This window comes from Macrobrachium rosenbergii, chromosome 19 (assembly GCF_040412425.1).
Source record: "Macrobrachium rosenbergii isolate ZJJX-2024 chromosome 19, ASM4041242v1, whole genome shotgun sequence".
Lineage (NCBI taxonomy): Eukaryota > Metazoa > Arthropoda > Malacostraca > Decapoda > Palaemonidae > Macrobrachium > Macrobrachium rosenbergii.
Window position 1 is genome coordinate 28,864,629 of NC_089759.1, and position 12,369 is coordinate 28,876,997.

A 12,369-nucleotide genomic window follows, 5' to 3' on the forward strand; every position below is an offset into this window, starting at 1 on the left:
AATACTGAAGGGAATATCTGTCACTCACGCACCTTGTTTGTCTCATGTTTCAGAGCGCAGTGGCTAATTGGGCGAGCAATTTAATACCTTCTTCTAGCCCAGGCCCGTAAAAGACAACAAGAAAAGAGAAATAAGAAGGGAAAAGAGGATGTTTTCAACCAACAAAATAAGGGGCAAACGAACTTCATCTAGAAAGGAGAAAGGTTATCAAGGCCCAGGAAAAACGGAAGAAGGAAGAGAAACCCAGAGGTAGGTGCGGAGGGAAAGAAACATTCACCGAACCGTGTACTGTAATCCCTTGCAAGAGGGTTTGAAGAGTTAGAGGAACTTATTTCTGGTGATAGAAATTAATTTCTCGCTATAATGTGGTTCGGATTCCACAATAAGCTGTAGGTCCCATTGCTAAGTAACCAATTGGTTCTTAGCCACGTAAAATAAGTCTAATCCTTCGGGCCAGCCCTAGGAGAGCTGTTAATCAGCTCAGTGGTCTGGTAAAACTAAGGTATACTTAACTTTTTTTTGCAAAAGGATTGCTGATTTTCATTGTCAGTGCAGGATTAGGTGGCCTGACGGGGGTTACAAGACCACTTGAAAAGAGGACTTCCCATACTTTAAAAATTGTCAATAAATCAAATTTCCGGGCCGATGAATTTGGATAATTTTTGGCATCATTACTATGATTCATATTATTAACTTTGCCAAATTAAAACACAAGTAAACTTCCTTGACGTCTAGGGGGTAAGCAAAATAAATATTATCATTGTGCCTGTTTGTTTATTGACATTCCCATTATCTTATTTGGTCATCACGAAGATTGGATAATGACCATGGTCTAACATACACGCAAACCAGAATTGCCAAAGCAAACAAACATGGCCAAGCACACGCACGCACTCACAAACACATATACACGCAGTTTCCGAGAGAAGTTAAGATGTGGAAAAAGCTAAGTGATAGTCCCCGAAGATATTCACAGAGGTGAATTCTGTTAATAAAACCTAGCTATCCTTTGTGATTTTGAGATGACCTACATACCTGTGGATAAAGCTTAAATACGCGATCCCAAAGTAAATTATAAAATTGCAGTATAAAGTCTTGCGGTATGAGGGAAATATGTCTCAACCAATGATTTACTGGAAAAACGTAGGTTTTCAGTATTTTTTTTTTTTTTTTTTTGTGGCAGAAAGGGGGTTCCTTCTTAATCTGTAAAAAAAAAAAAAAAGGGAAGACGCGTAATTTACTCCTTTTCCTACCAGAGGAAATTGCAGTCCTGTCAATCAATGCCCTGTTAATTGAATATACACTGTTACCTATTCAAGCTCAAACCATTTGAAGAACAAAAATGAAAAAAAGGAAGAAATAAGAGCGCGGGTTAACGTCGGAATTGATAGACAAACTGCCTTTTAATGAAAGGAAGAAAGATTGAGTCAGGAAAAATAGAACCGGGAAGAGAATTCCAAAGCTAAGGGAGAAAAAGGCAGATAATAATAAAAAAAATATTTGCTTCATATGCCATGATATATGTCGAAACAATTCACGAAGTAACACGATATACTAAAGTTTTTTTCTTTAAATTCTTAACCATCGTTAGTGACACCTTATTGTCCCAGTTTCATGTTTCGTAGACGACTGAATTTTACCCAAGTCATTAAGGTTGTGTTAGCATACTTTGAGAGAGGAAAGTCAAAGAGAATATTATAATAAATCACTCGCGAATCAAAGTTTTTTCTATCTCTTAATAACTGTAAAAAATGGTATGCTGTAACATCTAAAATGGCAAGTGCTCAAATTATAGTAAACAACTTTAAGTACTTATGCAATATATTTCATAATTACAAAAACATTCAACACAGGTTTTTTTCGAAGTCTATTTTTACCCTTTCAGATTCTAAGGAAGCAAAAGTACTTCACTGATTTTCCAGCCGCTGAGATTTCCACTGACTTTTGCTGGAGGGCCTTTCAGTCCAACCTGCGGCTCTGGATTCCCCAGCTAAGACCTTGGCTTTTCTGGAAGCACCAAAAGAAGGCCCTCTATGCTGGACCGAGGACTTGAGGCTTCCTTTGGTATCCCTTAAAGGGTTCCCCTAATGTTGAATGTAATATTCTCTAATATAAAAAACGCAAACAATCCCATATATATATTTATATATATATTAGTTCAGTTTTTCAAGCCCAGATGATGATAAACGGTTTTCACAAATATTTTTAAGAATAATATTTGGGTCGTTTTGATGTAACCTCTCTTTTCACGAATATCCCATTAAAAGAAACAACTGACATTATATTTTCCTAATAATATTTGTGAAAGCCATATATCAGCATTTGTGATTAAAAACCGACTTACAAAAATTATTACAATTAACTACTGCCGATGTCATATATATATATATATATATATATATATATATATATATATATATATATATATATATATATATATATATATATATAAATAGGAGGTGTAGTATTGAAGTCATGTATACTATTGTAGGCTTATGGCAGAACGCTAATAAATGTGATGGTCCCTTCTAGGCCCAGCTGAAAGTGGTTTGCGGACGGTGCCTATTAGCAGGACAACAAAACCAAGTCATCATTCATACAACTTGGATAAAATTATACACATTTTTTTGTTTTTGTTTGATTAGATGTCGGGAAAAACATACCAGCGTTTAAATTCAAAATCACTTGACTCGTGCTTTTTGTTGTATGTATGTATATATATATATATATATATATATATATATATATATATATATATATATATATATATATATATATATATATATATATAATGTGTACGTGTCATGCAAGGTCAAAGTACGGAGCATCCAGGGAACTGAATGAAACCATCTGGATGACTTAACACCCACTGAATTTTGCCTGCTTAGTCTTAATTTATTAATGATGCAGAATACTTACGGCACTTATTTTTTCTAATGAAAACACCTGCATTTAACAGATAGTGTCATTACTTTAGTGGTGTATTAGGCTGCTTTCCGATATTTACTTTCGCTAATTCATTTAATAAACACCCCTAACCCATTCTCTGGAATAAAATATTGACTAGATCTATAGATTTTTTCAGTTTTTTCGTTAAAAAAATGGTCGTTCCGTGAAAAGAACACGACGAACTTTCTCCGACAGGCCGCGACGAAAACTTTCGGGAATCATCTTGCATCTGGCAGGCCGGGAGCAGATGTTACCATTTGTTCCTGACGACGCTCGCGGACGGGATCGGGTAGGAGAGAGAGAGAGAGAGAGAGAGAGAGAGAGAGAGAGAGAGAGAGAGAGAGAGAGAGAGAGAGAGAGAGAGAGACGGCCATGGTGACGGGAAACATCGTTAGTGTGATTTTGTATGTTGTGAAGGAGAGTTGTGTGTGGTTCATTTTGGTGCTAACTTTTGTATGAGTTGTACGCATATTTCCCCTCTGGTATTCCCGTGTGTGCGGAGAAAGCAAAATCGTAATATTAGGATATGCGAGGAGTAGAAACTCACGAAAAAGAGATAAAAGGGTCTATACATTTCGAGCTTGCAAATACTTGCAAAATCAAGTTTTCAGTTTAGCATAGCCCGTGCTGTATAGATAGCTGAGCACAGGAATTTTCTAATGAACGGTATCACCATCTTTTCTCCAGCCGTGTGGTTATAAAACTTCGTGTGTTTTAGTTTAGTGTCTTTTTAATGGTTTAGGCCCAAGTGCCAGTGGCATACTATGAAAAGAACTGAGTGTTAAAAAGTGGGTGTGTAGGCCGTCCAGTGTAGCCGTGGATTTTTAGGACCTGTCACTTGACGACCCGTCCTCCCTCTGCCTTTTTTCCCTAACAAGTTCAGGAGGTGAGTACTGTATCCGATTTATGGACTTATTTTAATTTTTGTTCAGTTTTTATTTTTACAGGTACCGCAAGGAAAGAGTTGTCAGCGGGCAGCACCGCCTGTTTTCTAAATGTACGTAGGCTTAATCCCGCAAGTTTGAGTGAGGTTGGCAGAGACAGGTTTCTCTGAAATATTTTTTAAAATCTTAAAATTTGTTTTTGCTTTGTTGCCTTATGTGATTCGCAGGTAATTAATAGATAGCATTCCATTCTCGGGTAGTCGTTGGCAGTGTATGACATCACTTGGTTTGGTATGAAACTCTCTCTCTCTCTCTCTCTCTCTCTCTCTCTCTCTCTCTCTCTCTCTCTCTCTCTCTCTCTCTCTCTCTCCTCCCGGATCAAGATTGGTGAAAGTTCCTGGTTGGGTGCTTGGTTGATGTCCTTGTCAAGTTCTTGATGTTGCTAACTCCGGTTTTTATATCCGGAGTCCCGGTTTTCTCTCCATGCATTTTCTTCCCTTCGTGCAATCGTGCAGAATTTTCCATTCCTTACTTCTAAAGTAGAATTGTTGTCAGGCATTTGTTGTTTGACAGTGATTCCAGTTATTATTTTCAAATCTTCCACAGTACTAATTTGACAATGCAGTAGCTCACTGATACTAATTCCTTTTGAAAATGAACACCGGCATGACGTTTTTCGAACATTAATAATATTAGATTTGCCATTATTTAGGGGTAAAAGTATCATATCTTTATTATTTTTGCTTATACATCGAGGCGATTTAGATTAGTAGACTAACCACACCTAACCTAACCTGTTATCAGAGCAACGTGCTCACTTTCAGAGGTGTCATAATCTAATCCATTACCTTGGTGCTGCGGTTATAATACAGTAAATATATAAAATAAACAATTTTTGTCACTGGTGTTTTTAAATAATTGCTAAGTGGTAGGAAGCTTTAAGTCTTAGTTGAATGAATTGTTGGTCCATATATTACCACATTCTCGTATTTGTATTAAATATTCATAATCCATTCTTGATGTTGAATGGTCCCTATATAATATTCATTGAGTTGAACTTTTAAACTGCTGTTTATTTGCAGTGATAGGAAATAATTTTTAAGGATTGAGGATATTTCAATTGACGTCTGTGTAGTCAGTGTTTATATTCACATATGAAGTGACTTGGTAATTGAAGATATGTATTGAATAACCATCCTGATTATTTTTTTTATCAGTGGGATTTGTTGAGATACTGTGGGCTGTTTGGTACATGAGACCAACTGTAGCATTTTGGTAAACTGGACTGATAATATTGATTCTGACATTCAAATTTTTATTCCTTAAATTTTTTTTTTTGAATATCATTGGTGTATGATGTAACCCCATCTCTCAATCACCTGTTGCCATTTATTTTTCATAACCCTCAGAATATACTCAAACTTGACTCCTAACCTTATCTAGCCTAGGGTGCTACGCCTAACCTAACCTAAATGTGAGTGACCCAATGGCAATTGATCAATACCACAACATTTTCATCCATTCTCTCTCTCTTTTGTAATTTTGTATTATTTCTGATGTAAACCCATTTTAGGTAGTTGGTAAGTCCTGAGAAAAAGTTTGCCCCATTTTTATTGGGCTGAAGGGAAATTTATTGTTATAGGCACTTGGCAAGAATGCAGATATTCTTTGCTCATACTTTATGTAGTTGGCACCTTATCATGCACCTTGTAGCCCATATAAGTTACACTAGCTGTCATGTGGTGTGTTATATTGGCACATTGTTGTCCTGCCCCTATGTCATTTTAGTACTAAGCATTTAAAAGCTCCAGGATATGAAAATCTGTCTGTGCACAGGGTAGTCTACTTACTGAGTTAGCATGAAGGAATATTTTTACATTAATAATTGGAATGGGCTGTTGTTAATTCGTGGGAGAGTACCTTGTAAGATGTTGCACAATTATGGGAAGGATTCTTTTTTCCTTTATATGCTGATGAGTTTTGTTGTTCCTTAGAAGACAAATAGGCCACATGTACTATTGAACTGAACATACAATATAGTGGTAGAAATTCACTTTGCTTTGTGCCACTGCATTCTGATAGGTATTTTTTGCCATGCTGGGGCATTCAGTCTCCTAAAGGTATTTGCCAAAAAATCCTAAAGTGGAATAGCAAGGTCCCACACAATATGGTACAGTACTTGTATAAAGATGTAAAATAAAATCAAAGAGAGATTAAACACTTAATAAAACTTGGATACAGGAGAGTGGCACTTAAGGTGCATTCATTATTAATAAAATTCAGTGACCCTAGACAGTTTTTGCCTCCCTACTGCTGTATGTGTTCATAATCATTTGTAGCACAAAGCAATCTTTTTGGTGTCCTCCTCTGCCCTTATTCCCCAAACATTGTACAGCACATTGTGAAAAACCAGAGCTTTTGAATTGGGGTAAAGAAAGTTGGGGGATTAGCACAACAGCTATAGTGAAATACTGTACATTCAGGAACATGAGAAACAGAAAAGTAATATGTAGCTGCCTGTTTTGAAAATCATCAGACAAAAGATGTTATTAAAAATGTAACGTTACACTTCAATACAAGAAGTTTTGTAAATTTTAACATTACACTTGAATACAAGAAATTTTATAAAATTTAACATTAGTACTCTTGAATTTGACCGGACCACACCCTATCGCTGCATATTAATAGAAATCAAGTGGACTATACACTTTTGCAACACTAGCCTACTTGACTTTCTAAGATGCCAATTTTTTTTCTGATACTGAATAATTAACATACTTTAGGGGTGAACTGCTCAACCTTCACAGTCATCATGTAGGCTAGGACACTTTGTCATGTACTAACAAGGCCTCTGCTAATCTTGAACCCTTCAGCCTTCATTATAGGCTATGTATGCCTTACCTGAGCTTGGTTGTGGAAGGGTGGAGTTCTACGATGTACAGCCAGTGGCCAGTAATAAATTCACAGGAAAAAAGTCACAGGGAAAAAGTCACAATTTTGGCTAGGAAAAAAGTCACATTAATTTATGGTGGCCGGTAATAAAGTCACAGGGGAAGAATTCACAATATTTCATGGGGGTCATTATCTTTATGATATTTGCAGTCTTGTGTGTGTGTTTATATGGAAATCCCCAATGGGCTTGTACTGAACACACTGCAAAAGTGGATACATACCAAGTTAAAAAAAGAATCTTCAATGAGCTTGTACTAAACATGCTGCAAAGGTGGATGCATACCAGGTTAAAACCCTTGGGAGACACTATCTAGGAAAGATTATCGTGATTTTTTTTCCTGTGACTTTTTTTTCTGAGACTTTTTTCTGAGACTTTTTTCCTGTGACTTTTTTTACCTGGATTTGTACAGCCATGCCAGTTAGTGAGGCTGGCTGTAGTGTGAGACCTAGTTAGGTTAATTATTCAAACAGGCTAATGCCTTCACACATGGTTAGCTCACTCATAGGCCTTACTGTTTACAATTGCAAAAAATATTCCCTTAGTAGCCTAAGCATGTCAGATTTGCCAGAACCTTTGAGATACACGTTTTACCAAGGAAAGGTTTATGCAAGGACTAGAACTGGATGGGTGTTAAGACTAAGGTTCACAAAATAGAACAGGATGAAAGGACCCCATTAGGATCTAATGTGTAGGCCTAATTTTGTAGGGGAAAAAGGGACCTAAAAATGTGAATGACATTGATGTTTCATTGTAACATGTACAGATAAAATTTCTAGAAACAGCTGATTTTTATTGTAAATCAGAAGGGTAACAATGTTACTAGTGTTATTGCATGCTTTGAAAATCAGTCCTGAACTACAGTTTCATGTTAATGCCCTGGCTTTTGAAAACTTGGTACAGTTGTAAATCTGGCATTTATTACTCCTGTCTTTTTTCATACATATGCTGTTGGACCACCTAAGGTCATTGTGGAACAGAAACAGCTGGTAATACTAACAACTTCTGACTCCAAAGTATATTAAGCTAGGAGTAAAATCACGAAGAGCTGGAGGTTTGTGGTATATTAGGCTCCTGCTTATGTCACTGAGCTGCAGGAGGATATTGGTTACAATGGCTGAAGTCCATTCTGTTGATAGTTACTAGGGTGGCTTTAGAGATGGCTCAAGGGAGTTTGAATGACACCCTTTGATGTTGGATGAGGGTACTATCAGTGGTGATTTTGTAGAAGAAACATCCTGGATTTATTGTCATGTCTTCAGAGACTCCCTTATCATGCAGAAGCTGATCGTTTTATTGGGAATATAAACCATTGCCTTTTATGTAGGAGTATCCCTGAGGGTTAGCTAGAATTGATAGTTGAAAGGGTTTAACAAGGTGGTTAGTTAGTGGTAGGTGGGTGAGTTGGGGGGAACTCATCTCTGCAGCCAACATCAAGAACTTTTTATTGGCCATGATTATCTTGCTGAACTATAACCAACTATTAAGTTGAAAATTCTCTCATTTTTATTTTATATATAATTTTGGTATGGAGTAACAAATTTGTTGTTATGCACCTGTGCTAGGAGTGTGCTGGTTGGTCTTCTTTGCCGTAGAGAGGTTCAACAGTAATGGAAGATGGCTAGTTTCTTTGAAGGGGATTACACAGCCCTGTAGTTCCTCATTGGATGGGTTGGTGTCGTTCTTGGCTAGCACTCTGCTGGTAACAGATTCGATTCTCCGACTGGCCAGTGAGGAATTGGAGAAATTTATTTCAGTGATAGAAATTCATTTTCGTTATAATGTGGAGATTCCACAGTAAGCAACAGGTTCCTTTGCTAGGTGACCAATTGGTTCTTAGCCATGTAAAATAACACATCCTGGGGCCAGCCCTAGGAGAGCTGTTAATCAGCTCAGTGGTCTGGTTAAACTGAGGTATACTTAACTACACAGCTCCAGATGCTGCTGAGTCTTTTCAGCTCTCAGATCTCTCCTCTCTCTCTCTCTCTGAAGAATCTCTCTAGAGAAATTTGGGCATTGCACTCATGAGGATAGCTGACCAGCCCATTCTCATTGACAATGTGACCTAGGTGTGTGGAATTGAAGAACCTACATGCCCACTTCTCCGGCGCTGCTCCCCAAAAAGGGGGTTAGTGCTGTCAGTGGTCACTTGGTACACTGTAGTTATTACTATAGGATTATTGCAGTGTCTCTGCCTTCTGTGCTTGCTTGGGCATTACACTTGCAAGGTAAGGTGACCAGCCCATGCTCTTTGGTAAATACTTGGGTGTGCATTATTGAGAGCCCACATTCTGTACTCCTCCAGTGATGCTCCCCATGGGGGCTTAGTGCTGTCAGTGGACCTCATGTGGTACACTGTAGACATTACTAAAGGTGTGTGCAGCATCTCTTCAGCCCCTCAAATTGATCAGTCTGTCAGATGATGCTCTCTGAGGAGAGAGAGCAACTTGTGTATCGAATAAGGTGAAGAAATAAGCATATTTTTTGTACTCCTCCTCCTCCTCCTTGTATTTTGTACATTCATCCTTCTGTGGGAAGAAGAATAGGTCCCGGAGGTCCTCACACAGTAAGTTCTGTTAAACTTTGAATGAAAGTCTTTCTTCCTTGGTGTTTGGCGATGACGTTTGCTCACCTGGAAATAATCAACATACACAGTCACATGTGTAATAGAAATAAATTTCTAATTCACTTTGGCATGGGACCCAGGACTCAAGTGAAAGACAAGGGCACTACCAACTGACCCACCTGCTGGTGGATGCCTGTTGTTGGTAAGGTTGGTGCAAGGTTCTTGTTCACAGGGCATGCTTGTGAGCCAGTGTCTCCCCGTTTACGTATGAAAGAAGGACTGTTTCGGAATCTCCTAAGTTTTGCAAAGAAGAGTCAGCTGCTGCTTTCTGCCCCAATATATCTTCTGCAAGTGGGTGCCTTCCTTTCTTTTGGTAGTTGGTGATGGCATTTGCCCACCTGTAGGTGGATGCTTGCTGTAGGTAGGGTTGACAAATGGTTCTCTTAACATGCCCATGACCTAGTGACTCCCCGTTCATTTCTGAAACACGAGGGCTGCCAGCCTCTCTTCTGGGAGATGATCTAACTCTTACCTTGTGGAATTTGTCAGAACCTGATGGTCCTTCTCCTGCAGAACCCCTTCTGGCAGAGTTGGAACAGATAATGCATTTGGCTCATTGGGAGCATAATGATCTTTGTGAAGCATCCACTGCCCATTGTCAAGCATCTCATTGATAGAGTGTATTCAGAGGTGCTCTCAGGAGGTAAAGCATTTGTTCCATCTGCTGTGGTAGTTGCTTGATCATGGTCCCTTGGATCAGGTTAACAGTTTGATCGGCAGGTTAGAAGTTCCATGCTCTATGGCAGATTGAGCAAGTGACTGTCCTACGTAGATATGCCAGAGGAAGTTCTAAATGCCAGTAGATGCACACTACTTATGCCTGTGCTCCTCTTCCTGACAAGTTTGGTTGAGTGTAGTCTTGTTCATGTGAATGGATCTATCTTGGATTCCTTTAATGGTTTCCATAGACTAAAGTTTAGGCAGCAGTGAAGAAGAGTTCTGATAGCTAGAACATCTTTATCTACCTTGTGATCGCCTTCAGGTCCCCAGAGGCGATGAAGGGAACTAAGGCCAAACCTTTTGGGGCAGCCCCTCTGTCTGTGCCTAGTGTTGGGAGGGGGTTTTCCTCCTTGAAACCATGACAAGGAACCCAGACTTTTTCCACTAGGAAGGGCCAGCAGCCATCACAGCCTTTTCAGTCTCCCTGGATTCTGAGGTTAGCAGTTCCCCATGCTAGCTGACAGGAGCAGGGGAATGCCATTAGGCAGAGGTGCTTAGACAGGGGCCAGAGTCCTGGATAGTCTGTGTCCTTTGGGACAATTCAAGACTACCCTGCATGGTCCAGCACCATCTTCTATCTTGTAGGCTATACTGGTACCACTCCTGACCTACCTTCCAGGATCTTTTAAAGCTCTGGTCTTGTTGACAGAAGTGAAGATTTTAGAGAATACTGTAATATAGTACTGGAAGTTGTAGACTCTCCTGGCTTTTACAGCTGTCTCTTCCTGGTTGAGAAGGTGAGTGGTGGTCATCAATCTTTCTCCTTTGAGTAAGTATGTTCTACAGATTCTGTTCAAGATGAAAAAAGTATTTTCCATGCTAAATTCCATCAGAGGTGACTTCAGGTGCCCATCCATCTGTCCTCCTGAAAGCACCTCTGCTTTGTCTGTAATGAAAATGTCTGTCAGTTCAAAGCCTTGTACTTCAGATCAGCGACAACTCCCCAGGTGTTCATGAGTGTTCACCCTGGTATCAGCTTTGGCCCATTTGTAAGGCACAGTATAGGCTTGTTTGATTACCCAGACTGTTGGCTAGTTCTGGTGTTCTTGGAGGTGCAGTTGCTCCAGAACAGAGAGTGCTTCCTTGCATTTTGTCGCAACTTGGCGATCGTGATAAACTAAGAGAAGTTGGAACTCTGCCCAAGCAGCAGGTAGTGTACCTGGGCATGCAGTGAGAGCCTTTCTGTCAGAGTTGTGTCAGCTGGATCAGGAAGGTTTCAGCTTAGTTCCTGTAGCAGGTGTCCTGCTTTGCTATGGCAGGTAGTCCTCTGTCACTGGTCATCACTGGAGAAGCTAGTTATACATGAATTCCTCTACCTGTGCTTGCTTCAGTGGCAACTGAAGCAGTATTGGTATCGTCAAGTGACTTCCTCGCAGCTGGTGCATCTGAGCAGAGAAGCAAGAGAGGACCTTGCTGGGCTGGATGATAGGAGCCTTCTTATGAAGGTTCCATTAAACTTCCCCACTCTGGAAGTGTTTCTGCCCTTGGAGGCGATTGAAGGAAGCAGGGGTGTACAGACCTGAGTGGTGTATCTGCCTGAGGCATTTGGACAGAAGGACAATTCTTATCTGCACATTACCTTGGAAGTATGAGCAGAGCTGCTAGCACTGCAAGCATTCTGAGATTGATGAGTGACACCATGACCATAGTGGCTAGTGTCAACAAGCAGGGTTATAGTTCCCCTTCACCTCTGTAAGTTCACAAAACAGATGCCAAACTGAGTTGTTTGCCACACTGCCAGCCAAGTAAGTTCCAGCTAGAAGGAATGTTTTGGTGAACTAGCTCAGCTGCCAGGAGCAGTTAGTCAGAACAAATTGGGCCCTACTGTTGCTAGGTGGGGATAGGTTTTTTAAGCTTTGGTGTACTCTAGTGATCTACCTGTATGCCACACGGTTACAGAAAGCTCCTGGTGTTCTACTACTGTGCTGTATCCAGTTCCATACCCTGAACTGACTTCAAAAACACCTTCCAGTAGCCTGTGGGAGTCATTTCACCTCTGTTCATGATGTAACCAGGTGAAGATTCCTCTTGTTAGTGTTACAGATTTTTAAAGTAATTTGTTTCTTAGGTATAAAAATCAGATTTTCCATGTAAGTACCTTACCAAGTACGTACAGGTAATTACGTAGCTATAGTTTCAACTCGCGTGGCAGCCTTTATTAAAAAAATCATGGTATCACTTCGATAGTTTAGTGTAGGCGACAAGCCCTGCCCACTAACAGGAGTACTGGAAATGACTTT

The 12,369-nt window shown here is 39.7% G+C and overlaps 1 protein-coding gene across 20 annotated transcripts in view; it reads left to right on the top strand.

The window, feature by feature from the left end:
• Window positions 1–3,198: 3,198 nt before the first annotated feature.
• Ptpmeg (protein tyrosine phosphatase Meg) overlaps window positions 3,199–12,369 on the top strand; it is a 445,326-nt gene continuing 436,155 nt past the window's right edge. For 10 of the 20 annotated variants that reach the window (XM_067121391.1, XM_067121396.1, XM_067121416.1 and 7 more), the window contains exon 1: window positions 3,343–3,835. The gene's annotated coding sequence lies outside the window, so the exon portion shown is untranslated. Of the gene's footprint in view, window positions 3,239–3,306; window positions 3,836–12,369 lie in introns of those variants that run through there. The other 10 variants (XM_067121390.1, XM_067121409.1, XM_067121401.1 and 7 more) reach the window with 4 other exon arrangements.